This window comes from Neopsephotus bourkii, unplaced genomic scaffold (assembly GCF_033783945.1).
Source record: "Neopsephotus bourkii isolate Nb327-2 ecotype Australia unplaced genomic scaffold, CSIRO-AGI_Nbou_v1 NB_1638, whole genome shotgun sequence".
NCBI classification, from domain to species: Eukaryota; Metazoa; Chordata; class Aves; order Psittaciformes; family Psittacidae; genus Neopsephotus; species Neopsephotus bourkii.
The window spans coordinates 11,818,925-11,846,157 of record NW_026902113.1 but is presented as its reverse complement, the minus strand read 5'-3'; the positions used below and the strand labels follow the sequence as shown (position 1 = coordinate 11,846,157).

At 40.6% G+C, this 27,233-nt stretch overlaps 1 protein-coding gene across 9 annotated transcripts in view; it reads left to right on the top strand.

Annotated features, from left to right (window-relative positions):
• The window catches only part of STARD13 (StAR related lipid transfer domain containing 13), a 299,410-nt gene that overhangs the window by 212,097 nt on the left and 60,080 nt on the right, over positions 1–27,233 (top strand). The window contains exon 1 of one of the 9 annotated variants that reach the window (XM_061374535.1): positions 10,587–10,862. The exons of the other annotated variants lie outside the window; for them this stretch is intronic. The gene's annotated coding sequence lies outside the window, so the exon portion shown is untranslated. Of the gene's footprint in view, positions 1–10,586; positions 10,863–27,233 lie in introns of those variants that run through there. 9 annotated transcript variants of the gene reach the window in all.

Below are 27,233 nucleotides of genomic sequence, written 5' to 3'. Positions count from 1 at the left end.
TTCTGAACAGCAACTTAATGCTTTGTGGTATCTGCCCATCAACCAGAAGTGACTTCAATCCATAGTCCCCAAATCTTAATAGAATAAAGCCAAGTACTTGAGAGCAATACAAAGAAGAGGAACAAATACGCATTCTCACTAAGGTCATTGGTTGTTATTGGGCTGCCCTGAAATTTCATTTTCGGGATCATGTAATATAGTTATACTGTTTAATGATCTGTGGCAAAAGTGTGGAGGTTGCAGAAGACACAAAAGTATTTAATTAATTTGGGCAGCAGAAGATGAATTAAACAGGACATAATTAAGCTGGGTATGTTAACAGTACAACAGCAGAAGAAATTCAACATTGTAGAAAGAAGGGCAATAGATAACTGAGGAATAATCTGATCTGCATTGACCCTTTGCAGGTTTCTAGATAACCTGTCACAAATTAAATTTGCAAGATGACATTTACATCTCATTTCCAGCCCCAGGCTCTGCAAGGGCCATGTTCCTTCACCTCCTGTGGAACTTCAGGGTTAATGTCCTCTTCCCTTAGAGCACAGCTCTGTGTAGGTCTCGTTTCCAAATTTTTGCTGATTTCATGATGTGTCTCATGCAGGGGTGTGATATGATCTGTTATAACCCAGTGAACCCCACTTTTCATTCAAACTGTAGTTTCTGCCAGTACTGCTTCTTCTGCTTGTATGTCTCTTTGTGTTTCCCATTGGCTCCAGCCAGCTGCATTGCATGCTTCTCCTCATCCTAACCTTCCTCCCCATCCATCTCCTCTGGAGTTTCCAGTTGTAGGTGAGCGTAGCTAGCTGCCCACAGCAGGTCACGCTGCTCCCACTGGCCTGACAGGGCTGGGGTGCCTTGCTCCATGAACGAGATTTTAAGATTTTAATGCGGGAAGAAAAAAATTGTCGTGTTTGGTGTTTCCCATGCCTTATTTCCCTTTCACTGAGATCCGACAGCCAGGGCCAGGGCAAGGCGTAAGGGCTTCACGGCCTCTAGTGGGCAATGGGCAGAGCTGCAGGACTTCCCAGGCGACGTAAATCTATGGAAAACTTAACTGGTTTTTTAAATCAGTATATGTTTTTCCTGGCTCCCTATGGAAACAAGGCTTATGTAACACTTCCTCTGTGTGTGCTCTCTTCACACCCTCGGCAACTGTGGAGTCTGATTTCAGGTTAATTCGACAGAGGTGCAGAGATTTCACAACCGGTGCTGCCTCCAGGGTTTGTGTCAATAGATACGCCCGCTTCAAGGAGACACCTTTCACACTCCTAACAGCAAGAATGTTACTGTACAACTTCACACAATACCAGACACCAAAATATCAGCATCAGAGAGAGATTATGCACGTTGAAAAAGCTGCTCGGAAATACATTGTGAATCAAGCTTATTTGTTCACATGCTCAAAGAAGACCCTTTATTTTATTTGATAACTTGCTTAGTGTAGACTCAAAGAACATCATGGCTCTTCCAGGCCAGTGTCAGATAGTCCTGTGGGTAAAAGAGAGGGGAGACACTCCAGGTTGCTGGTGCTGCACAGACCATAACAGCAGACTGACCGCTTCATTGCTTATAAATCTAAACAAGTGCTTAAAAGACACCCAAGTTCTCATATTTTCTTTCTGTTTTTAGCTTAGACTGGCTTGTAAAAGCAGTCATTAAAATATAGCAGATAAAAGTGAAGCTTATAGATAGATTCTTCATCAGAATTCAAACAAGCTGTTTCCATATGTCAGTAAGAACAAAAGAATGACTATCCATTTGACCATGAAATCCTTTAGATTTCATGGTCAAATTTTTATAAGTATTTTTAGATACCTAAAATGGAGAAAAACTGTCCTGAGAAATGTTTGCACACGATACCTGTTCTCCTTTTTGTTTTTGCTTCACTGTATTAAAGAAGAGAAAAAGGTATGGCTGGGTCGCAGACTCACCTTTTGTTAAACCAACAAAAGAGTCAGTCGTTCAAGTGAAGAAGAAGAAAGCATATTGTCTCCTTCATTGTAGCAATGAAGCATATTGTCTTTTTGTAGCATTTCATTGTTGTTTAAAAACATCTTTCTCAAGTCAGATGTCGGATACCCTGCTTTACTTTGAGCAGTATTGAGTATTTGAGAAAGTATTTTTAAACATAGCAAAACTTTTCAGGTTGAAGTTGCAGGAAGGTGATCATTAAGTGTCTCTGAAGTGGTTAGGATCTGACTTCTCATTTTAAAAGCACTTATTTCTCATGTGTTACAAACACTTGGAATGACAAAATTACCGGCAATGGTTTTTCTGAGTTCATACCACAAATGCCAAGCTTGTGGAGACTGAAAATGACTCAAATGGAACCATTCGGCTTTGTCCTTAGGTACCGAAAATCTTGTGGACTTGTTTTTTTCTCTCTCGCATTTTTCCTAGCAGTGATGTTTGAAAACAAAACCACAGTGTGGCCTTTTTGTGCTAGGAAGACTTTGTTGCTTTTGCCAAGAGAGTTGGAGGACAAGGCTGATGTGGCATCATAGGCTTTTGGTACACAAAAATATGTCTAATAGGGATCATCTCAGGAAGCAGTAGAATAGTGTAAATGGAATCAAATCTCACAGACTCAAACTTTCCAGAAAAATCCTTTCTCTCTGTTCCCTTATTCTCAGGCTTTTAATTCCTAAAACCCTGTAAAGGCATCTGTCTTGGCTGTGTTGGCTGTAAACGACAGTCTCACGTGTCTGGGTAGCTTCCCAGCACTGACATACGTAATCAAGATCCTTACAGCAAGTCTCACTTCACAGAAAATGACCTCGGGAGAATCCATCATTATCTGTGCCCAAAACTGCCTAATGTGCTGTCAGTTTGTGTTTTTCTTTTATGATTTCTTCTTCTGTAAATCACGCCGAGAGATCTGGAGGACCATGGTGATAGAAATATGATTAGTAAAGGTTCTTGTGCATGTGTGTGATGAAAGAAAACAGGTTTGTCAATAGCATAACTTACCAAAAAAGCAAATGTTTATTCTTTGGGTTTCTGAAAGGTCAGGGAGACAAAGTTTTAATACCTCAAGCATGCTGAACTTTTCTCAAAAAGTCTTTGCAGACTTAAAAAAAGGAATTTTATGTTGTGAAATAGTCACAAACCAGACGTCTTTGCTTTCTTATCAGCCAGTGTGAAAATGGGCGAATCAAACACTGACTGGCACCACTAACATTGAGAATTCATGCCCATTCCCCTAAGTGCTTGTTCAAAATAAACCTCTGATGTCTTGATTATGGCCTGTTAAGCTCCAGAGCTGTTCCTCAGATAAACTGTCAGCATGTAAGCATTTTTTTTCTGCTGATGTTTCAGGCAGGGCTGTGCAGAAGAACTTTGCCTTTTCCTGTTGCTTAGAGACAATCTTCTCCTCTGATAAGAAGTACCTTTCTTTATTTTGATGGATCCCACCTTAAAATCTCTGGGAAATGCATGATACTTTGCAAGGGGTGAGGTAAGCATTCTGGTGTTGTTCAGAGCTTGTTTCGTTGCAGGAGGCCAGCGGCCTTAGGTATATGGATGTGCTGTGGAAATAGTTTTTTGGTAGAAATGGAAGAGGAGTTGCTGCAACACTTGTTTCCTCCCAAGCTCCAGGCTGCACTACTATAGCCAGTAAAAAACTTGCAATAGAAAGCTGCTTTGTGGAGAGCTCTGCTTGTCTGTTTCCATAATCTTTGCATATAAATGTAAGAGCTGAGTTGCCATAGGGTGTTTAAAACCTGGCATACTTCACTCAACACACTTTCTATGAAGAGGCTTTTCAATGTTGGGAGTGTTCTGGCCATACTTAAAACATCTCTGCATTTAGATGCTACTTCTTATTTCTGACATGGAAATGTACTTTGGTCAGACCTTAAAAAGATTAATATTTGAAGCATGTCAACTTTGAGATGCCATATATCCTACTGCATTTACCTTGATATATTCTGTGTAGCCTCAGATCCTGCCTGCTCATAAACAGGGTGTTTGGGAATACAGTAGCCTTGTCAGGTTAACTACCCAAAATACTTAAGACCTGCCATAGAGATATGATGTTGGAGAATCTATACCTATGACTGCAGCACAGTCAGTGTGTTAAGTACTGAGAGATGGAAGAAATTTCACTCTGGCCGGCATTCCTACCTGATTTCATAAACTTCAGCAGTCCAGCCAGAGCAGTACTTGGAAAGAGGCCCTTGAAGTTTTAGGCAGTACAGGATGTGTTCTTGACCATTTACTGTTCCCCAGTCCAACAGCAAGCTAGCACTTGGCTGGGTACTTGGCGAATGCTGTTTCCATAGGTATTAGTGCTTGAAACCATCAAGTGTTCCACAGGTCTTTCACAAGAGGAGTAATTACATCTGGTCGGTGGAAATTACTCCCGCTGTTTAATTTGGGATCTGTATTCTTTGCTTCTGGTCTTGTGTTATTGCACAGCAAATAGCTGCTGCATTTTCTGTCCAGAGTGGCAGCACATCTCCCTGACATGTGCATGAGCAATAATAGCGATGGCAACAGTGTCCCTCAGGATGACATTTCAGGTTTGCTTGTGACTGAGGTCATTTTAAACAGCGCAGGCATATAGCATCAGAAATCCAACTTTTCTTCGCAGCTCGCTGCCTTGCAGAAGGGATCCTGAGCCAGCCCATGGCTTCACTGAGTCTTGAGGCAAATGCTGATGCTGAACTTTTTGCTCTTGCTCTGTCCTTTTGAAGCCTTTTATGTACAGAAGGAAATTAGCGCTCCAGATGATTATTGTCTGTTAGTAGGGGTTTTAATTACTGATTTTCAGGACACCCTGTTAACTTTTTGCCGAAAACAGGTGGATTTTTTTTTCCTTCCTTGAAGCAAGCCAATGATTCACATTTTCATATAAACTTTTTTAAAAGTTTGAATTTTAATTCCTCAGTTCTTTGAAGCATTTGAACAAACTGATAAAATACCATGCCTTTGCCATGCACAAACTGAACCTTATGTTAAATGGGGCTTCTGTCACTGAAGTGCAGTAAGTGTCATTTTCAGGCCTCTGGAGATGCTTTGTCCCATAGGATGGCCTTAGTGGGAACTTATGGCCATGCTCTCCCAGGTCCCAGCATCCAGAAGCAGAGAGGCAAGGAGGAGATGCCACTGAATCAGCCAGGGCACCACTGAGAAGGCAAACATGCTGAGCACCAGAGCTTGCTGCAGAGTGCTGGGAATCAGGATCGGATTTATCACCTGCTTCAATCAAGCTAAATCGAGCTCCTTTCGGCTGGGCTCTGGGAGCCCCTGCTTTGCTGTAAGGCAAGAGGGTAGATCAGCAGTCTTTCAGTGTCATGATGAGTAAAGCAGAGAGGCATTGCTTGACTTTCATAAGTGAGACTCAAGCTGTAGAGTTTAGAGTTGGAAAACATTTATATTGGCAATTAAAGACAACACATGTGACACAGAGATATGCCATGTAAACTCCAGAGATTTTCCAACAGGAGAAAGATTTAAAAAAGCTAAATTAATACCAAGTATAAATAAGAGAGGTTTTCCTGAAGAATAAGTTAGGTAATAAATAGTTTGATCCTTCAAAGAATGTGCTTTTTATTAAAATGCAAACGTGTATGGCTTTCTCATCAGGTGGAGATAGTACAACTGTCCTACTTTACATAACCACTGCAATAGTAAATGAATGACAAATAGTTCAGGATCTGTTTGGAAAATGGTAATCTTAGGGAAGAGCATTTACCACATGAAAATTGTCCAGGAAAGAATCTCCACTCGACATACTATCATTGCAGTTATCTGCTTTAGATGAGAAGTTTTGAAATCACTTTTTTATTTTGATTTTGCATTGAAATATCCATTTTGATGCAGACTTTCAAACAGTGATAACCTGAATATTATTTTCCCTTTCCCCTTGTCTTTTTTGCTGAAAACATATCTGCATTAAGCAGCACTTTATATTCTCTCATCTCTGTAACTTTTCAAAATCTCATAATCTTCAGGAAAACATATGAGTGTGTTTTTAGGGGGAAACCTGAAGACAGGGTTTGCCTGTTCCTGGTAGCACAAAGTAAAACCTTTGCCTCCTGTTGTCCTCAAGAATCTGCCAGGTTAGTGCAGGACATTCAATAATAAAATGGGATGAAAGGGAAGCGGCAAGTGGTGGGGCACTTGGCTCCATGTGCCCTTCCTTTGCAGGCTGTTTGGCTTGCAGCCATACAGTGGTTATCAGTGCCCTGGTAGCGTGATTAGGGGATAGCAGCAGGAAATACTGGCATAATCTGAAAGGCAGGCAGTTGGGAGTGATGGAGGAGATCAAAGGCTTGAATGTGTTTGCAGACTGGAGAATAATTGCAAGTTGCTCCCGAAACATGGCCTGGCCATCGGCTTTATCCGGCAATGTATTTACACAGCGGAAGTGAGTATGTGGCCCCGTGGGGCCCCATCTGCAATGCTGCACTTCATTCTCGTTCTTCGTGATCCAGCCCCCGCTCAACTTGCATCAGTGGACTCAGAGAAGCTGTTAGAGAAATGGCTTGTTTTATCAAAGGAGACTGAAACAGGGCTGTGTTTAATCTCCAAGACAAGGCTGCTGTCATTGCATGCAGCTGGACAGGGAAAAAAACCTTTGAGCTGTAGGGCCGTGTAGCCCAGCAGTGAAGAAGTTTCAGCTGAAAATGGAGGACCTGAACATCAGAGGAGGAAGGTTGCAAAGCACTGATGGGGAAGAGATGGAGGGAGACATGAGTGCTCATCTTTAGAGATGAGTATCTTTATCTTGCTCATCTTTACAGCAGTGTCCTTGTACCTGTTGTTTTTTCTCAAGAAGCTCAAGGCATTTCCAAATCTATGTAGCAGCTCATGCATGCTATCTTAGCAAAGCAGTATCTGACAGCAAGAAGAAATAATGTGGTCTTGAGTATCTTTGAGTGTTAAGGTGTGAAATATGAGGGTTTTAATGATCCTATTTACCGCATTATAATCAAATACACTACTGCAGAGTGCCTTTGAACTATTCACACTTTTCCCCTGACAGCTTCATGGTAGAAGGCTCAACATATTAATTTATTCAAATTCCAAAATTACTCCAAGGCCAAGCAGGCATTGCCATCCTGGTTGCATGGATAAGGCCAAGCTTTTCTACTTACAAGTTGTTGGAGAACAATGGCAAGTAATTTATTCTTCCTCCTTCCTCACTGGTGCAGTTTCGGGGAACTAAAACTATTTTTGAACTTGGAGTTTCAGCAAGATCAGAAAAACAGGGGGACTGCTGGACTCGAGACTTCCTGATGTGCTTTCCAACCTGAATTAGCCCAGGGCCATGTGATTTTATGATCCAGCTTTTTTAAGGACAAGGCAGGGCAGACTTTCAGCTTTCACAGGGAGCTCTGTGGTGGCTCCCTCTGCCATACTTTCGTCACAGAGTCTGTGAGCCCTGAAGGTCCTTGGATGGAGGCCTAGCTCCTTGCAAAGCAAAACTTTACATCAAGGTGAAAGGTCTTATTCTAACACAAGTTCACCCACCAAAATGTTTGCTCATATTTCTTCTGGTGGTTCCCCAGCTGTCAGCAGAGGGAGAGGCTACAGATCAGAAGGCCCAAGTGAAGATCTGTGTGGTACCCAAAGCTCTTCCCCAGCAGAGCATTCTTGCTGTTGAACTTCTGGGCAAGAGGGTAATTCTCCCATTCAATCAGTAGGTCTCCAAGTCTTTCACTTTATGTGACATTTTCTAATATCTATTTAAATGGTGATGGGACTAATTAGGAATCTGACCTGTGGAGCCACGGTTTGGGAAGAAGTATCTGACTTTTTATGGTACCCAGTCTCAGCAGATCTCACAACTATCTCCAGGTGAGGGACCAGTGAGGGCTCTGGCATCTGCCCAGCAGTGGCAGAAGAAACTAGTCTGATGTCTTCATCCCTGGGATGACATCTGTACTACCAAACAAGGGAAGATCAGGGATCCCACAGACAGGGAGCATAGACTGAGTCATTTTCACAGTGCTTAGGAGAAGGTTGGTAGGAGTGGTCCAAAACAGAGCCAGAGAGAGAACCAGCAGTGCAGATGATCTGACTCCCAGGACCTGAGCTCATTCAATGATTGTCGTGTGTTCAGCCGTACTGGGCTATTATAGGGCTGTGTCTGCAATTAGCAAAAAGTGTGGCCCAAAAGGAGAAGATTTGAAGAGAGAAACAGTCCTGATAAACGAACATCTATGCTACAATGTTTTGCTGCCTTATTGTGGATTTACTCTATTTGGAGCCTGTAAACTGAACACTCATTAGTGGTGGGAGCAGATCTTCCCATTCACCCCCAAGGAATTCAGTGCACCGTCTGGACCCAAAGCACATGGAGGGCAATGTAGAGAAAATACCTTTCTTTTCACCTGCAGTAGGCTTTTTGTCTTATTATTCAGGTGATGGTCAACATTCTCAGGGCAGAGAAAGAGCAAATCTTGCCCTGTGTGCTGTAAATGTTACTCCAGGCAGTAGACAAAATGCTCCATCCAGCACACTGTGGTATTGAGCCTTTAATTCCCTTTTACAGCCTTTGCTAAAGATTCAAAATTCTGTGATTATTCAAATGGTTATGTACTACTGATTGGTCTCATTTATGGATTTCCAAGTACATTTTAAAGGTCAAGCAAGTAATTTTAATCAGTCGTGTTTTTTGACAGCTGACAATTATTGAATGTACAGCAGCACCTGGAAAGCAGATTTATTGCATTCGCTATTGCATATTTGGATTGGGCACTGGGATAGTGCTCCTCCTGTGCTTGTTTCACTCTCTTATCATCAAGTTACTGGCACTGATCAGCCAGTGCATCCACAGGAGAGTGCTGTCATTGCAGCACTTCAAATCTGAGTCACAGCTGCTTGGCCAGGGGCCCAGAACCCATGTCTTACAGCTGCTGGTTAAGAGAGTAGTAACTGCATTAGAGCGGTGCTGCCCTTAGCTCAGACCATTCCTGACTACTTAATCCATACCGCTTTCTGTTAGGTTTCCTGGCTCCTAACCATCTGGAAATTAGTCTGGCATAGTTGTTCTCAAATTCTTGTCTGCAGGGCACTCATGGGGTGGTTGTGGAGAGCTGTGGGACTGCAAGCTAACAAGTGATTGTCCTCACAATGTCTGCAGAACTGTAAGCAAAGAAAATGAAGATGGTTTCTCATTTCAACAAAAAGCAGTCACAGACCGAGAGCAAGGCTTGAACCCAGGTGCTGTAACATCAGCTTCTACCATGTGAACTAAAGGGCTAACTGCATCACTTATGGGAGCAGTTATACAGGGACGGGCAGCAAGGCTGACCAGCCCCAGGGTGAAACAGATGAGGTTCTTCAGCTTAGGAAAAAAAAGAGAGTTAAATGGGATCTGACATAAGCCCGTGAAGTCATCTATCGTGTGGAAAAAATGAGCTTGGGAGAACTGTGGGACATGTAATGAAGTGGTTAGAGAGTTGGTGTAAGTAGACAGAAGTGCTTTTTTTGGTGGCTTTCCACTAGGTTTTTGGAATGCATTAGGGCTGGGTGGAAGAGACCCAAAAAGGGATGAGATGCGCTCATACAAGGCTGGTGACACAGTAGTCCTGCTCCAGCAGCTGGCTGGGGAAGCCCCGGGGTCCCTGCTTGCTGGGAGCCAAGTGGCACACCTGGGGAAAAGCTGCTTCCATACATGTTGCTCTTGCACCCTTCCCTGAGCTGCTGGTGGAGGTGAAACTCGAAGGATCCTTCATCGAGCCTGTGGCAGCAGCTCAGCTGCTTTTCAGTGTGGGCAGTGGTCCAGGGACCCTGTGTACCACCAGGACAATATGAGCTGTTAGTGAGGAAGGAGCTGGTTTTAGCCCTGCCTGCACTTTCAGCTGGGATTTGTGTCTGGCAATAGAATAACACGACAACCCCAGGATTTTGCAGCCCATTCAGACTGTATCCAGATCTTCCCAGTCATTTTTAATTTCCACAGCACAGTTTCTTAAGAAGATCTGGAGGGTGGAGGATTAAAACAATTTACAGTTTACAGACACACGGCTGTTTTGCTCTGCTCATGAGAACAAAGTTCGTAGCACTGGTTTTATGGTACCACCTTGCTTTTATACTCCACGCTTTGTTAAACATGATAATGAGTTCAGCGCTATGTAGTGCACTTAGTGCTGTGCAGAAAATAAAAGTATTTCCTGCCTACACTTCAAAAGAACTGCTATGATGGTAAAGGCTCTTTCAAGCTTAAGGCTGCTAGCCTAAACACTGTGTATGCGGGGCTAGCCTGTCAGAAAGCTCTGTATTGCAAATGTACATTTATCTTTGTAAGAATGACAAGCTCCCGTGCAAAGCAAAACACTATATAAAGCAGTTCACTGAGGCAGTATGTTTTACCATATTCCCCTTCTGGAACAGAGAGGAGTTTTGTATTACATTAATCAGCTTCTAAGCCCTGAAGGTCACAATTATCTGGCCACTATTTTTTCAGTATTAGTGATTTTAGTACATGATTAACTTTCATGTGTGCATCATTAAGATGAAGAATTGTTTTTGAAGTTTCAAATAGAGCAGCAGGTCTTAGCTGTAGTATTTGCCATACTTGCTCAGCCACTGTTACAAGGGATGATTTATAGAAAATCCAGCTGTGAGTTTTCATTTCTTCAAGAGCAGGAGGCGGGACTAGAAACCAACCTAAAACCAAGCGGAGCATTGATCAGAGTAGAAATGATGTAGAGCACAGCTCCGCAGACAACAGCTAAGCATTGTGGAAGTGTTAGCTGGCAGCGATAAGGAGGCAGAAGCAGCGCTCGGTGACAGAGGAGCCATCTGTCAGGAACTGGGAATCCGATTTCAGGAGGGCAGAAAATGAAGTACAGAAGAAAGTGATTTTGGTTCAGAGGTACAGTGAAGCCCAAGGATATCTGTGGACAGTAAGTTTCTATACTGTAGCAGGGATATTTAAATACAGCAGATAGTATACTGTTTGGAAGGGCTTTTCAGCTTTGAAAACAGGCATAAATAGCTCCTTTATAAAACAGCTTTTGCTTGAAGTTTTTTATTTATTTTTGAGATGTAAATAAGCTTATCTGTTTGAGGTGGTTGTTTGAAAACTTGGAAACTAACTTTAAAACTGCTGGTGTCCATCACTTCAGAGGGTGCTTTTGTTTAATAAGGTCATCTCCTGTGGAGGGTAAGATTTGTTCATAAACTTTCTGAAAAATATCTTAGAAGAAAAGACTGCTTTGGCCTCAGTTGTGAGGTGAAAAAGGGTAGGCAAGAATATTTTTTCTGGAAAGGGGAAAGGAGTTCCCACCCAAATAGATCTAAACTAACTGGAACTACAGTGTATAAACACCCTGGGGCTAGATCCTACCCTCACTTACACTGATGTAAGTCAGGTTTGAGTCTACTGCAGTTAATAAAATTACTCCTGATTTAATTAAGGATAGAATTTGGTTGCACATTTCTTAATAATGAAAAAGCCCCATGGTTCTTTCCAAAGTGTGTTTTATGTTAACAGATTATTAAGGGCTTGCTTTAAAATATGTTAAAATTAATTGTAAACTCACATTATGTTGCATCTTTTGTCATGTATTTGTATCCTTCTTTGAAACTAGCACAAAAGGCTATGTGAGATACTGTAAGCAGTCCTATTATTTCTTATTAGCAGGTTCTCAGATAAGGTGTGCACTGCTCATAATTTCATGTTTGCTTCAGTTCAGTGGCTCATATTTGGGGTGATGTGCTTTAATAACAAAAAGGTTTGTGAAGCTCCAGCTGGGAGCAGTAAGGCAATATTAGTCATAGCAGAAAAGTGTCAAAGTTCTGTACAAGACCCCAGACTGTATTATTGGGAATGAAGCTGTTCTATTGCAAATACCAAAAAATTATTCTTGTTACAGTGGTTTTAATGTATGAGTTAGAAGCAGAAGCATTGGCTGCTGACTGAGGAAAAAAAAAACACAACAAAACCAACAACCAAAACCCACTCACTATTATGGCCCAATATGGATGACAAAACACTGTAGCATGTGTGGGAAAATGGCTGCAGTCCAATGTCTGGAACCATTTATCTTCTGGTAGAGTCTGGAAGATGACTGTTTTATGTATTTTACAGAAATCCCTGCTGATTGATTTCATTTACTTAGGGGGAGGGGGCACGGTGACTGATGGCAGGGACAACTGGGGAAAACAAAGTGGATTCTTTGCATTATCCCGACATCCTGTTCTGGTTAGGGTTGTTGGCACCTTTGTAGGGAATAAGAGTCTGCTGGGCAGCCCGGTATGTCCTGCCACTGCTTTTGCTACTACACACAGCCAGAAGTTTGCTTCTTCTTTCTGGGTCTCAGTGAGCTGAAAGACGCAGGTTCTGTTTCCACTAGCACCAGGCACATTTTGGAAATGATGATTTGCAAAGATCTGAAGGGGAATGGACAGAAATGGGTACAGGTCTCTGGAGCCTGCTGGTAATTTGACTGATATTGGTAGGTGCTGTTACTGAAGAGGGAGGAAAGAATTTGTGAAAGAGAAGTCTGCTTTCAGTATGCAGGGCTTGCTGGAATAGCTCATCCCACTTTGGCACAAGAGGTCTGTACTCTAGAATGTTGATACAGTTTTATTCTGATGTTTTTTGCTAAAATAGTCACAATTCCTGGTGTTTGTTTGTAACGAATAAAGAGCTTGTCAAGCATGGTAGAGACAATGGGGATATACTGTACATCAGTGCCTTTCCTTTGCCTTAAGTCTTATTTTTAAGTGTGTTCTATTTGCTTGTCCATCAAGGTGTTTGCCTTCAAATCAATTAGTCTCACAACACTGCATGATAGTCGCTTGTTAGATACCAGGCATATCTACAGATATTTCCTTTCATGTTGCAGGGATTCAGTGCCAACATTTTCCATATGATGAAACAAGAGTGGAGAGATATGTTTCCTGTTCAGTACACTGCTACTGTGTTGAGGTTTAACAAAAAATGAGGAGAAAATGGATTTTTCAGTTGACAATACTAGTTCATTTTGTACCCTTCAATCTCTTCACAGGGTCCTTTACTAATGGTTACAATACTGTAATGGTCCAATACAATGGTCCAGTGCAGGGTCACATAACAAACCCAGGAAAGGTAAGAGTATTGTGTCTCACCCATCACATCCAGTTTCCCAGACATAACCACTTGGTATAATCAAGACATTCTTCATTGACAGAGTGGGAAAGAAAGCAAGATCAATCATCTGCTTTACCCCAACTGCCAAGGAAGCTTCCTTCACAAATTTATCAAGTATATTTATCAAATCAGTAGGAGCTGTTAAGCACTGTGCTTAACAGTGTGCTTAACACTATGCTTATCCCAAGGATAAACCCAGCACCACCTCCCTTCTGAGCAGCATCCTGTACTATTGCCCTGCAGTGTCAATTCAGCCCACTCAGGTCATTTGACTTCACTGCTCATCATGCTGTCTTGATGCACACTCATTTTCTGTCTATCTGTAGAGGATGTTCTTATGGCTGGCTATCAGACATGTCTATGTTACGTATGTGTTGACCTCTGATTTGTAAGTTTATGGGAATTTAGGTTAATTGTAACCTTTTCTACTTTCTTAATTTTGTCTTCCTTTTGAGCCACCTTGTGTTTTGGTTATCCTCCCACAGAATGTTTTCTTGCTGAGACTCTCCCAGAAGAGTATCCAGTTTAGCTCTTGATGAATTGAATTCAAGCCTTTCCTGCTTTTTGGTAGATCTAATTGAAGAGGGCCGTGGGTAGTGCTGTGGGTTTCAGGTGATGGTACCAGTTGTTTTTCCTTGGGTATGCCAGTGAGCTGTCCTAGGACACAGAGCAAATCTAATGCCCTAGTGACTTTTATAGAAGATCTGTCTTTATAATGTGGCCCTTGAGGGGGGCTGTCTTCCCCGTGAAGGGCTCTTAAGAACCCTGAGAGAGCTCTAAATGAGATAGTGCTGGTAAACAGACCCAGTGTAAGTCCAGTGTCTTCCTTTAATCTTGCATTTGACAGGAGGAAGAAAAAGCGGTCTAAGCTGATGCAAAATTGTGTGGGGTTTTTCTTTTCCCAAAGGGACTGTGTTCTCCTGGTGGTTTGGAGTAGGTTTGGGGTCTACCAGCCCCCAACCCTTACTCTTCTGTAAGAATTAGTAGAATTGTGTGCTCAGGCTCCAGTCATTTCAGTTACTTGCCTGCACAGTCCCTACTTTTCTATTAGTTGCCTTTTAAGTCTCTTCATTACCTGGAAACATCCTTCATGTAACCACCACAAGTGTGCCTTCCTGTGTGCACTAATTCTTACAGGTAAAATATCTTAGAACCTATTTTACACGCATTGTACATTATCCCAGTTTTAATGAATTTTGTCCTTTTGTGCTTTGTGATATAGTATATGTCAAGCATAGGCTGGGTGATAGAGCTACAGCTGCCTCTCGTTTTCTTATCAGATACTGTTAAAAACAGAAAATTAGATTAAAAAAAAGAAGAAGAAGAAGGGAGCTCTAGGCTGTGGAGCATTCTGAAACCTCCCACTGAATGTCTGCACAGGACATACAGCAACAGCAAAGCTGTTATGTACTAAATGAGTTTGGAGTAGGGGCTAACTGAATGCAATGCATAAGTGATTTACTTTTTGTTTATAACCTTGACCTAGAATCATGAGTTTTTGCTGTCTCATAACAAAGATGACTTCCTATGACCCTTTAAAGCCTTCAGCATTAAGTGGCATTACGTTGATGGCTACTTGTTTTGTATCTTCAGTGAAAAGTTATGCATAAATCAAATAAGCTTTGCTTGTAATGTGCTCATAATCCTCACAAGCAAAACTCCCACCCAGATCTAGTGATCAAGCATGGTTTCTTGAACTCAGAAGAAAAGGTCACTTCTTAAAAAATATGGGGATATAATAGTCAGGCCACCCAGGCAATTTTTTTTGGCTAGGACATTGCTTTAATTAAGCGATTGTAAATTGAAATAATAATAGGATGCTGATTTAAGCAGATAAAAGCCAGAGGGGCTACATTAAGCTCAATTTTCATCCACCAAACACATCCAGACGAGCTGAGCTCACTTGCTGTTTGAAGAACATTTTTGCACAGAGGGACAGACAGGATAGGCTGAGGTTGAGTCCTGAATGTTCTGGGGTTTGTATACTTAAATCCAGCCCTTAGCATTGTTTTGTTCCTTAATTACCTCTGGTTTGTTGATTTATTGAAGCTTTTGAAGGCAAGGAGACTCAGTAAAACATAATCATCCTGTGTCACGTAAAAGCTGCTATTAAATCTGTGGACATTATAGGCAAAAGGAAAGGATTGATTGAGGGGACTTTTGTGGAAATGGTCTTCCACCTACAGGTAAAAACATTGGTAGCTGTCTTTTAAAGGTGCGGTTGAGTTCCTGAATTACAAACGAGAAGGAAATGCATGAGAAAATGCTGGTTAAGTCTGTCTCAGTTCTTGAACCTGCCAGTAGAGCCAACAATTTGGGCAGAAGGTGACTGGGAACCAGTGGTCCTGCAGAAGGGGTTGGTGGCTCCATCTTCATGGAGCACTGCTGGGAGAAGTGAAGGCTGAATTTACCTATTCTGTATTAGATGGCCGTTCCATTTGGGTGTGGCTTTGGGCAAATGGGAATAATACTTGCTTTAGCACTTGTTACACAGGCTTTGAATGGGGGTGACAACCATGAATGGCAGACCTTTGCCGGCCATGAGCACTGATAAACAGTTGGAAAGTCAACTGTACGTCAGTCAACACAGTCAACAAAGTCAAAACAATCCCACCTGGCTTAGTTTTTGGGGAAGTATTTGGAGCTTGCATCTACCCTCTGCTGCCTGTGCTCCTGGGGACCCCATACCTGCCCCACAAGCCCTGAGTCTAAAAAGCACCTCTTCATCTTCTTTTCCTGCACAGCAGAGCACAGCATAGCATCCAGGCATTACTCCTTCTCTCTGCACCTCTCTTGTGTCTGTGCATCCAGGCTGGTACACGTAGAGCAGTGCATGGGCCCCTGTTTGTCACAGAAGAAGGACATAGAAAATTGTTTGTTCAGGAGATGTTAATTTGTCACATCCCTCCACCAGTGGCTAATGACCTACTTGGGCAGTTCTAATATATTAATTTGGTTTTCAGGAATGTGCACACAGATGACCAGGAGTGAATGTGGTTGATATAGATGCAAGGAAGTGTACCTCTCTAGTTCTTGTGAGCCACTGAATTAAGAATATAGATGTATGTTAATGTTTAGCACATACATAGTGCATTAAATCTCCATAGCCCTGTAGGAACATGTCTAATTTATACATCCAAACAAATGGAAGAGGTAATCACACATAACAGTCAGTCTTTTCATCACTTTACCCAATGAGGAATGAAGACGATGTTTTGTTTGGACTGTTACTGCTTATTCATAACTGACAATACCATCCTATATTCTCAGTTATTTGTAAAAACACCACAAGTTTGTCATTACAAGAACATTTCAGACTGTGTAAGACATTTCAGCGGCGTAATGAGTTAAACTTCACTTTTTTTGCTAAATTGAAAATTAGAAGAGGCTGACCCAGATCTCAGTAGGATTCTCCACTGGAAAGCTGAATGAGCTAAAGCAGTTCATTTTAAAAAATTGTTTGAAAATCGTCTGTCAGAAAACAGCCTTAAAAGCCTGGTACTGATAATGAGCATGTTGGCAGACCTTTAAGGCAGAGTCAAACACCCTCATGCTTCATTTTATTTATTTATATTACATTTCTGTTGCCCACCTGAGCCTCCAGAGCAAATTCAATAGACAGCTATAGTTCTGCCTTAATTCCTCAGCCCTGGTTGCTATGGCATCCACGTTAAGACAGTATCTGGCAGCTCCAGGTGGCTAAGCACACAGATGGATGACACATGAGCAGAAATTTAGGGAGCCATGAGGTGGTACCTTATGACCAAGGGGTATTGACCATAGTTTTTGCAAAAAGGGGCAAGGAATTGTGAACATCGCTGGGAAACCTGAGCTTTATTTAGCTGCAGTGAAAGCACCCGCCTGTACAGCAACCTACATTTGTATTGAAAGGCTCTGGCAGTGAGCTTGGAAATAATTTAATGAAATGTTCAAATTAAATACAAAATTAGACATTAGAAGTGTCTGGCTGATATCGCCTGTAGTCATGCTCAGTAGCATTCTGCCCTGTGATTCAGTCCACTCAGCTCAGTAGGATTATAATAGCTGTTGGATAAGATGGCCGAACTGAGCCTTCAGGTTAAAGACATATATAATGAGAACTGTAAGTATCATGCAAAAAAATCCTTTTTTATTTACAGTCTTGGTATTCAGAATTTGTCCCATAATATAATACAAATAGGATCTACAAATTCAATTATTTTAGTCTTAACTGTGTTCAGGATCAATATTCAAATGTTTTGGTAGAGTTTTCCCCCTATCCAGTTGTCACTGCTTTAAGTCACATTAATAGCAAGAATTAATTTTCATTGAAAGCATTTTTCCCAACATTTCTTTGTTTCCAGTAAGAAAAGAACAAGAATAAAGACTACCAAACAAAATATGTCTAAAATCTCATAAAAGCTCTTACACAAGAATCTATCAAGCCTGGGAAAATATGTGTTCTTTTGTAAAAGCATATTTTTCCTTGAAGTCACTGCTAGATTGCAAAAGTTCACATAACATATTGGTATGTGTATGTGTTTATGTAAGACGGACCTCTGTATTTCACTTTCTGATGTCAGTGTTGCCTTGGCAACTGTGTTTTATTGATTAGTAGAATATATGTAATTTGTTTCAGAGCTGCATCATCTTACAAGTTCATTTTTCTTGGTGAGAAGTGGTTTCATTTTCTTATTCTCCGAGTACAATTATTTTTACGATATGAGAAAAATCCTCTTGGAGGTGTTTTTGTGAATGTACACAAAACCCAACAGAGTTTGGCAAATGCATGCTAATAAAGTAATTAAATACTTTACCAATAGATGCATTTCTAAAGTTCTTTTGCTGTTATCTGTTAACCTAGTACTTTATATGCTGCTTCAGTGGTAACCAGAAAGAGATGGTGTCCACGCAGTTTCAGTTATTAGAGACCTGAATGATGGTTTTCCTCTAGAGATTTCAAATTCCAGTTAGTAATACACTGCAGGATCTCTCTGAACAAAGTGTTATTATGGAATATATTTTACATGTCGGTAAGCTAAGATACGGAAAACTTAGCCATGCTGAAATAAGACTAAGTCTGAAATAGTACTGAGAGTAGTACCTGAAACTCATGAATCTTTTGTTCTACCCATTCTGGGTTTGTCAGGTCTAAGGGTTAGCTCCTGACTCAGGACAGCAATGGTTAATGAACCAATTGCCCCATCACTGGTCCTATTTCTGAGAGTGCTGGTCATGTTTATGAGGAGTCATGGACCTGACCTGAAGACCCTTCATTTTCACACAAACTGAGCAAAGGAGTAGATGGAAAGGGTAGATGGGACACGATTCCTCAGTTCAGGTGGTGCCGTTGCCTGATCACATGCACAGCTGGAAAGATCCACCTAGTAAGATTTATCTAACACCATCCTGCTTTTGGTTTTATCCTTTCATCTTGTGTTTATTTGTTTCATGGTTTATGAGTATCACAGGAGCCAAGAGCAGGCAGGGTGTCCAACTTCCCAGATCAAATCAGGCAGGGGAGCAGCAAGAAAAAAATTTGGAGTCTGAGGAGAAGGAGGAGGACTACAAATAACAGATGGGAAAGTAATGGAAGTCCAGCCCACTGTTGATGTAAAAGCTGTCTTTTTTACGTAGAACTGAAAGCCTAGCCATCCCTACAGTCCTAATATTAACAATTTACAAATTACAGCAGTGATTGTATTTATCTGTCATACAGAGTGTAAATGATGGGAATGGGTTGTCAACACACATAGGAAAACAAATCTGAAAATCTCTAGCACTTTCTTTAAATATAATAGTTCCTGACAATTAAATATTGCGTCGGTTGTTATCTAAATATTTATCTTCAACAAAAGTACGAGAAGTCCACAGTCAGAGAAAACCCACGGTCTTCTGTTCTGTGTCTTAAAGATTAAATTATGTTCTACCTTTGAAAAAGAGCTCAGTTCCTCATTTTATCCTGTTTTAGTTTTGTGAATAACTTTGCAAAAAAAGAAAGAGAAAAGAGTCTGCCATTGATGGCACGCAGGGACAAAGGCACTGTTACTAGATTGTGGTTTTGAAGTCTGTTTACCATGCTAAGTCAGAGACCATAATATGAAATCATGTTTTTAATCTTTTGGATTAAAACAGTCAACAACAGGCCTTCCTAGCAACAAGGCTCCGTTCAACACAGAGCCTTATTTTCTTGCAAAGATCCTGCAGTTTTACATGGATTTTCTGGGCCAGTCCTTGGCAGCAACAACACTAATTTATTCCAGATGAAACTCAGGCCCACTATAATTGTCAATACTATGGTATTTGTCTGAAAAATCAAGAAGTGCTGGCATTTTCGAGAGAGGCCATGTGTCTTATGGAGAACCCAGTCCATTTAATTCAAGCTTTTAGGTACTCAGGGTTAAGCAGATGGTCCAGTCCATTTGTCATAGTTGCTTAAATTCCTTGTACAGTCTAAGGAGAGCAGCAGTTGCTTACTGAAGACCAGCAAAGGGAGATTGGTTCCCCCTCTCCATCCATCCACCCACCCAACGATGATTCAGCCTGCCTCATTCAAGTAAATACCTCTTCCATTGGGAATATAGAGAACAATAGGAAATAAATGCTGGCACCTCCATGCAGTTGGGACCCATTTACTCATTTGAAGATGGATGTGACTTATCTTCCTCTTGCATAATAACCCAAGAATTAAAGCACTCATCCCAGAGAAAGTAGTTCCTGAGCTTTACTTGGTCTGACTGGCTTTAGCTCACATCTTCTACATTTAACGCAAAGGAGCTAAATTCACCCTTTTGTAGGATGACCATCCGTAAGTCTCTATGATTTTGTCTCTTACCCTTTCCTGCCTGTCTGTGAGGACTGTAAGCTCTGTAAGGGACCAGCCTGTTTGTCAGTGAATATTTGAGCAACACTGACTGTTGCAAGGTTCTAATTTTGGCTGAGGGTTGTAATGAAATATAAAGAATAGTAATTATTGTGCAAACTTCTCCCTGTGGACCACAAAAAAGCTGAGTAAAAGCTTTGTTCTTGTAGAATGCATTACATGTCTTTGGTTAGTATTAGTAGAAGGTGGGCTTCAGTTGTGACATGATTTGTGGAACAGGGTGAGTCTCCAGTGATGTTGGACTTGATGTGTGTTTAGGGAATGGTGGCTGCTTCTTGGTTTTCTATGGGTATGATTGCTTCCTCATTTTTAGTTGTCTCTTCTAAGGACATTTGTGCTGGAGCTTACTAGATCTGTGGCACTAGGAAATATGGTGCACCAGGGTCCTTTCTTGCAAATGAGTCTTTTAGGAGCTTTTTTGGACCAAGGCAAATACATAGCTCATGGCAGAGGTAGGCTGCAGAGCTTTTACTCAGTGCCTCAGCATCTTGTTCTCTTGGAGTTTCTAAAGAAGGAAGTGGTGGGAGGGACAGGGCTATGAGCGCAATGTGAGGGTGTTATGCTGTAAGGACATCATGCGCTCACTCCTGCAACACTGGCGAAGAATGCAGCAGTGATACATTCCTCTAATGAGTCAGTCTGGAGCTGCCAAAATTTCGAACAGCCCCATAGCCCAGTGATGAGTAGTATTTTTGACCTTTATTCCTATCTTGGAGAATATTGTAAAATTGAGCTAAATTAATTGCTTTCTGAGCACTGGCATCAGCGTAGCCTAGTTTCTTACATATTTTTTTCAGTTAGCTGAAACCAAGTCCTTACTTCCCCTTTTCCATGCCACTCCCCAGATCTCTCTCCCCTTCCTCAAATATTTGTTGGGAAAGTGGTACATACGCTGTGGCTGATGCAGAACGCTGCATACTCTTTAGCCAACTGCCTGCTGCTTATCAGCATGGGTACTGGATCAATCCCAAAACGCCTTTTCCTTGCTGGAATACTAAGCTTTTTTCAAGTGGCTTTTCTAAAATGTAGCATCTTTGGGAGCTGGCATTTGACTGAAATAGGCCAATAGATTCTGAAATTATATTTGGGTGCAAGGTATGTCCCAGAGACACATGTGGTAAGAAATATTGTATCCTTAGGCAGCAATAGTACAAATACATTGTAATGCAAGCAGAAATTAAAAGCATTATGAGGAAATTACTAGGTGAAGCTCTACGAGTTGTGTTTTGGAGACAGACATAAAAGGAACACATTTTTAGGTTTGCCATAAAATCTTTTAAATTATTATAGTGAAAAATTGTTGAGCAACTCATCATAATGAAAATACAGGACTCACCCTGCCAGTTCATCCCTTATTTATTCCAGCCCAGCAGATGGATAGCCAGTGATGAATTTGGTCTGAGCTTATCGAGTAGACAACTGTACAGCTTATATATGGCTAAAGTTATATGAGTGCACTGCACCTATAAAGGGCTAGTTATTTTGGTCATCTCTTACTCTGCCATCTTAAAAGTATTATTAATTTCTATTAAATTACATGTAAAAGAGAAATAAAGTAAGATTTGGAAGTCTGAAGACTGCTTTTTAGAAAAAGATTCTGACTATGTTTAGGATACAGGATTTTAGGAAAAATGTAAGGTTAGAAACCAAAACTGTTTCTAAATATACCCACTTGTGCTTTTTATTAAAGGGAGTTGTTCCTAGCAAAAAGTCCCTATAATTACTGTGAAAGCGTGCACCTCTGATGTACAGAACAAGCTACATATATCACAGCTTGGGGTCAAGGTAGACACCCAGTACTGTGTACTGTTAGCTCTTGGTGGCTTTTACAATTATTTCCAGTAGAAAAAAAACAATTTTTGGGGGTGGAAGAGGGGAAGAGAAGGGAAGCAGGAGGGAGCCTGGCAGAAAGGATCTAAATATCTTACACATTTTGTATAATTATGGATGGAATAATTATGAAATAAATTCCTAGGTAATTCCAAGATAAAAACCCACCATAAAGCTATGTATTATATGTCAGTTGAGGATAAGCTTCCATCTTAGCATTCCTGGGGACTCATTTGTGATGCTATCCTATCTCACCTTTTCACCTCAGGAAAGCCATATTTGCCTTATGGGTGTGGCATCATAGTGGTAAAAAAGAGGTGGTGCTACTGGTGTCACAGTTGACTGCTGTACTTTGAGCAGCTCCCTTAGTGCACAGCTCTTAAAGGCTGCTCTGGAAGGGTCTTTACATTTATGACAGATGCTAATGCCCTGATGGCTTCCAGAATGATGGAGGAGAACGTTTTGCCCTTTCATTTCAAGGCATCATAAAGTCTTGGAGACTTCTGAGGCTGGCTGCCAGATGTGATTAAAAATTAATGAAGCAGAGCAATTGTACCTTATGCCCCTGACAGAAACTTAAATAACAGCTTTTCCTAAGACTGGCCTTCTAAATGTTTGGGGGTTTTTTTTACATCTGTATTTCTCTCCTTTTCTGACCACAGTGACAACTTTCTTACCATAAAAATTTGGAAAACAACAGTAGAAGACATTTGGGACATTTTTCATGCAATATCCTGCAAAATCTAGTTGGATTCTGCTCATTGCACAGAGGGTGAGCTGCAGAGGCAGACTGTAAACTGAAGCATAAAACTGAGTCAACTGGTATTAAGTGGAGAAGCAGATACACCTTTGTTGAGTGGTACAGGAGTTGGCCTTCAGTAACTCAATGTGTGCAATTGAAATGTGGCAAACTGTTTTTTGGGTGAGGGGCCTGCTGCATTGCTTCGAAGTGTGTCTGCGTTGAATGGGAGAGTAAATATCTTTTCTGTGTGCTATTACCTCAGCTTTAAAATATTTTAAAGGAAAGGAAATAGAAAAAAGCAGGCAGTGAGGAGGTGTGCCATCGCTGCACTGATGCTTTTGGAGGTCTTTGGGGAGGGTTACTGCTCAGGCTCTGAGATTGAAGAAAAACAATATTATGACAGCAAAGTAATATTAATTAATGCTTCTTTACTACTTTACATATTCTGAGTATTGCAGGGACACAAGCTAAATGTAGACACTTGGTTATACAGAGAGAGATTTGGTTCTTCAAATCCTGTCAATGTTTTTGAACACTTTAATGTAAATAAGTGCATGTTTGAGCATTTTCTTTGCAAAAGGAGAAAAAAACAGTCATTATCTGTGAACTGTTCATAGGGTTTTGTACACAAAAGCTTTTAGGGCTAAATTCTGATATATTCACTCATACTAAATAGGAATGTACTCCTCAGGTTATTTAATAGTAGTGAAAGTGTCTGGTGTTTGGCAGTGTTCACCATGGAATACTGTTTTGGAAAGTTATTTATCAATGAGATTATAATTTGGGGATTTGCTTTATTTGAAAGAACATACTCCTGGCTGGTCAGACAGAGTTTTTGTCCATTGTGGTACAGGATAATCATGGGCTATTTAGAACAGGGGTATTTTCCTGACACAAATATTGTTCTTTTAAGAGCAGACTTTCATGATAATCTATCACATTATAATGACATGAGTAAGCAGTTACTCATAGTCACTGCAGTTACATAGTTCCCCCAACAGGATACTGTTAAATAAACAATGTTATTTGAGGAATTGACAATTCTCTCTTCATGCTTCACCCAAAGTATATTCTTAGCTTTTCATTCACTGATATTTTTACTTTCTTGGAGTCCGTGCTTCCTCCTTCTGAAACTCACAGTTGTGCAGACCTCTCATTTGAACAAACCTGTGATATTTTGGGAGAGACCTGCTCATTCATATTCGTCAGAAGAAGTGAGGGTTAACTAATCTGAACAGCTGAAGTTATCACCCAGCACCCCTTACAAACTGTGGAAGTCAGTATGGTATGAAATGGTACCATTTCTGTAAGCAGGAATGCAAATGATGCTGAGATGCCAGTATGGCAGGAATATAAGCTGCTGTTTGCAGGAAAAGCAGAGAAGTTTGCTGAGTTTCTTCAATCAGGTGTAGCAATCCACAGGTAGTTAAATACAAGGCCTGGAAAAGTAAGCTGTGCATTCCAGCCAGTGGCTCAACACTGCTCAAGTTAATGTCTCCATCCAAGAACAGAGCTGGAACTGTGTAATCAAAACATCTAGTTCAGCAGAGTAGTAAATTTGCCACCTAGCCGGTTTGAAACTAAAGCAACCTGTTTGGTCAGGTGCATCTCAGAGTATATATTTTTCAAAGTTGTCCTGAATCCAGGGTTCCTGTAAGGAATAGTAAATATTAGTCCTGCAGGTTTTTACAAACAGTGGATTAGATGAACTTTCACTCTTCATTTTGGACTTATGCTCTGTGGTTAATTTCAACATTTTAGATGAAGTCTTTTTAAGATAAAAATGAACATGAACATTCTTGGGAGGAGAAAAAAAAGTCTTTATTTTTTAGTAGTAATTTTACAGAATGTGGCTACAGTTATCATCAGTCCCAAGTACATGAGTCAGATGGTGGTATTATCAAGTTATTCCTTACTCTATGTTTGTGTAAGATGCACTGAAGGAAATGTGACTGCCTTCACAGGCAGTGGAGCTCAACGTTTTCCTAAACTCAGTGACCAGAGCACATGGAGTAATGAAATTTGACAGACACTCACTGAAGTATGTTGAGCAGTAGTGGGATAGGTGTGGAAACTACGACAAAAAAAAAACCCCAACAACAGTTGGAGAGGCAGAGAGAACAGGTATGCTTATGGAAATAAAAGGAGCCCAGCAGTAAAGAATCGTCTGTTTTGTTGAAAATACAGGAGGGAGAAACGATGTGTGGTTCTTTTTCAAATATATTTCTTACGTAAATAGCACAAAACGTGCCTTATGGCACAATCCAGCAAAGCAAGCAAGGAAATAAATGTTAGACATGCTTAAGCGCAGTAATTTTGGCGACACAAATCTGTAGAAAATCCTGATCAGGAAAGCTGTCTTATTCAAGACAGCACGAAACTGCACAGTTGGATCCCTTACAGTAGGAGTTTAAATTAATCTTTTCTTCAGAACAAAATTACTTTAAATGTATCACTTGATTGCGATCTAGGTTACAGGAACATACTGTTATAAAAATATAGCATTAGTGGAATTTTCCAAGTCCAAAAATAATTTAGTGTCCAAACACTTATCTGATTTACAGCTTCACAGCCATGTCTAAGCTAGTACTGCCAAATAAAATTTTCTTTACTGTGACATGTGTGCAGTTCTTCTTCAAGTGTTTGGAATAATGTCTTACATATAAATTAAGCAAAATTTTCCATCTAGAAATAGTCGACTATACTTACATTTTTAAAATGCAGCTTCATTTTTTATGGTATCACTGCCTAAACATACATATGATATGTTTAACAAAATCAAGGACCCAAACACATGCAAGAACCATGTAGTCATATCATACTGTGTTTTTTCACAAGGTGTGTGTATTTCATATCATAAGGTGTTTTTTTCCTAATATAATTGTAAAAGCACTTTTCTGAATTCCAATAATTTATGAATTTAGATCAATTAATATCTCTCAGGAAAGCAATCAGACAGAAGAATGACAGTGAATTTGCCCTCTGGTTCCCCATAGGCAGGTGTGTTCCTAAGACCAATGTAGAAACATGTAATTGAAATAACACTCGCATAAATTCCATTTAGTAAGGATGCATTGGCTAGTGCCAATGAATGTTAGGGCACTTAATCAAACAGTAAATAGCAGCGCATGTCTAAGCACTGATCATTAATGCAGACATTGTTGGAATAATTAAATAGTTATGAAGTCCTTTTGTTCCTTTTTTTTTTTACTTAGTATAATGTACTGTTGCTTTCTAAATCTCCTTAGGCTCTTTAATAAAGATTTCTTCTCTTAATCTGGACAGCTGCATAATTGGGGATGCTAAATCATTCTCAAAGATGTAATCTAAATGATCCCACTATGTAACAGTTTTCTGCTTAGTTTAGAACAGAAGGAACAGATTTAGACAATTGCAATCTGTTGCATTGCCTAAAAAAAATCAAGCACTGATCAATGTAATAAATAGTTTTGAAATTGAAGATCTCCAGGTCCCTTGTAAATAGATATAATTCAAAGTTCAAAATATCTGTTGTGAAAGGTATAGTTATGGCCCTTTTAATGTAGGAAAATCTGATACACAAAGATAATTTAACAGAAGTACAGGATTTAATTTAACCAATTCAAAAGGTAAACCAGCTGGAGAATCTGAGACAAAAAAATCACAAAGTCTATCTTCCAGTCTTGACTTTTAACTACACAAAATGCAGCGAAGAACTGCCTAACTCTAGACCCTATTTATAAAATGCCATAGTATCCATGAGCCAGCGTTTTCCATAGTTGATGGGAAGGTAATAGCAGTGACTGTGAAGCTGAGGCTTTGTTCATGAGGTGCCCAGTGCAGACAAGAGGTCCAAGAGGAAAACCCCAGACCGGGACCTTACCATGCGCTGCCCTTCCCTGCCTGCTGGTCAGGCTTTTGACATGAACCCTGCAGTCGTCATTGGATATATTTGTTCTGGTTCCAGGTATTTCTGCCTGAAGCCAGTGAGGTGGAGGGACACCTTTATCCTAGCAGGCTCTCAGAAAAGGGTAACAATCCTAACACCTGTATAGTTACACCTTTTAGTCAAATGTGACGGCCACTAGCCTACACGTCAATTTAATCAGATTTCCTGTTTTTATTCAAAAATGAGGCAATAATAGGCCAGGACTCCAACGTAAAAACATGCTAAGATGCCTCTACTGAGCAGGAGGGACTTCAGCTAGTGTTGTCCCTTGGAGTTATGCTGAGCTGCTAATTTAAGTGCTCAATGCACGATAAAGTTCCTCTAGTGACAGTGCAAAATGGTGCAGAGTGTGATGTGGAAGTTCAGGAACACCAAGGGCTTGTGGACACTGCAGCATCCTCCTGGAAATGATCTGCCTATGGTCACTGAGAGTGCTACAAACAGACTGTATGATAATTTCTCACTGCACCCTCAATTTCCACAGTATAATAGCATTAATGACCTTGACAGAAAGCACTTCCTGAGGATTAATAACCATTTGAGGTTTAATGACCTGAGGCTATGCCTCAGGCCATCAACTTCTCCAAGCTGCTCATTAAATCCTTAGGATGCAAAGTCTGCTTCAATCACTCCTGCTTAAGCATTTGCTCAGTGTCACCTAATAACAATATTCTCCCTGAGGTATTTCCTGTTCAGAGGCCCTTATGTTAGAAATGTTTGTCCTTAAGTTTTTTGGGAAGAGAACTCATTGTTAATTTTTTAGGTGACTCTGTATTAC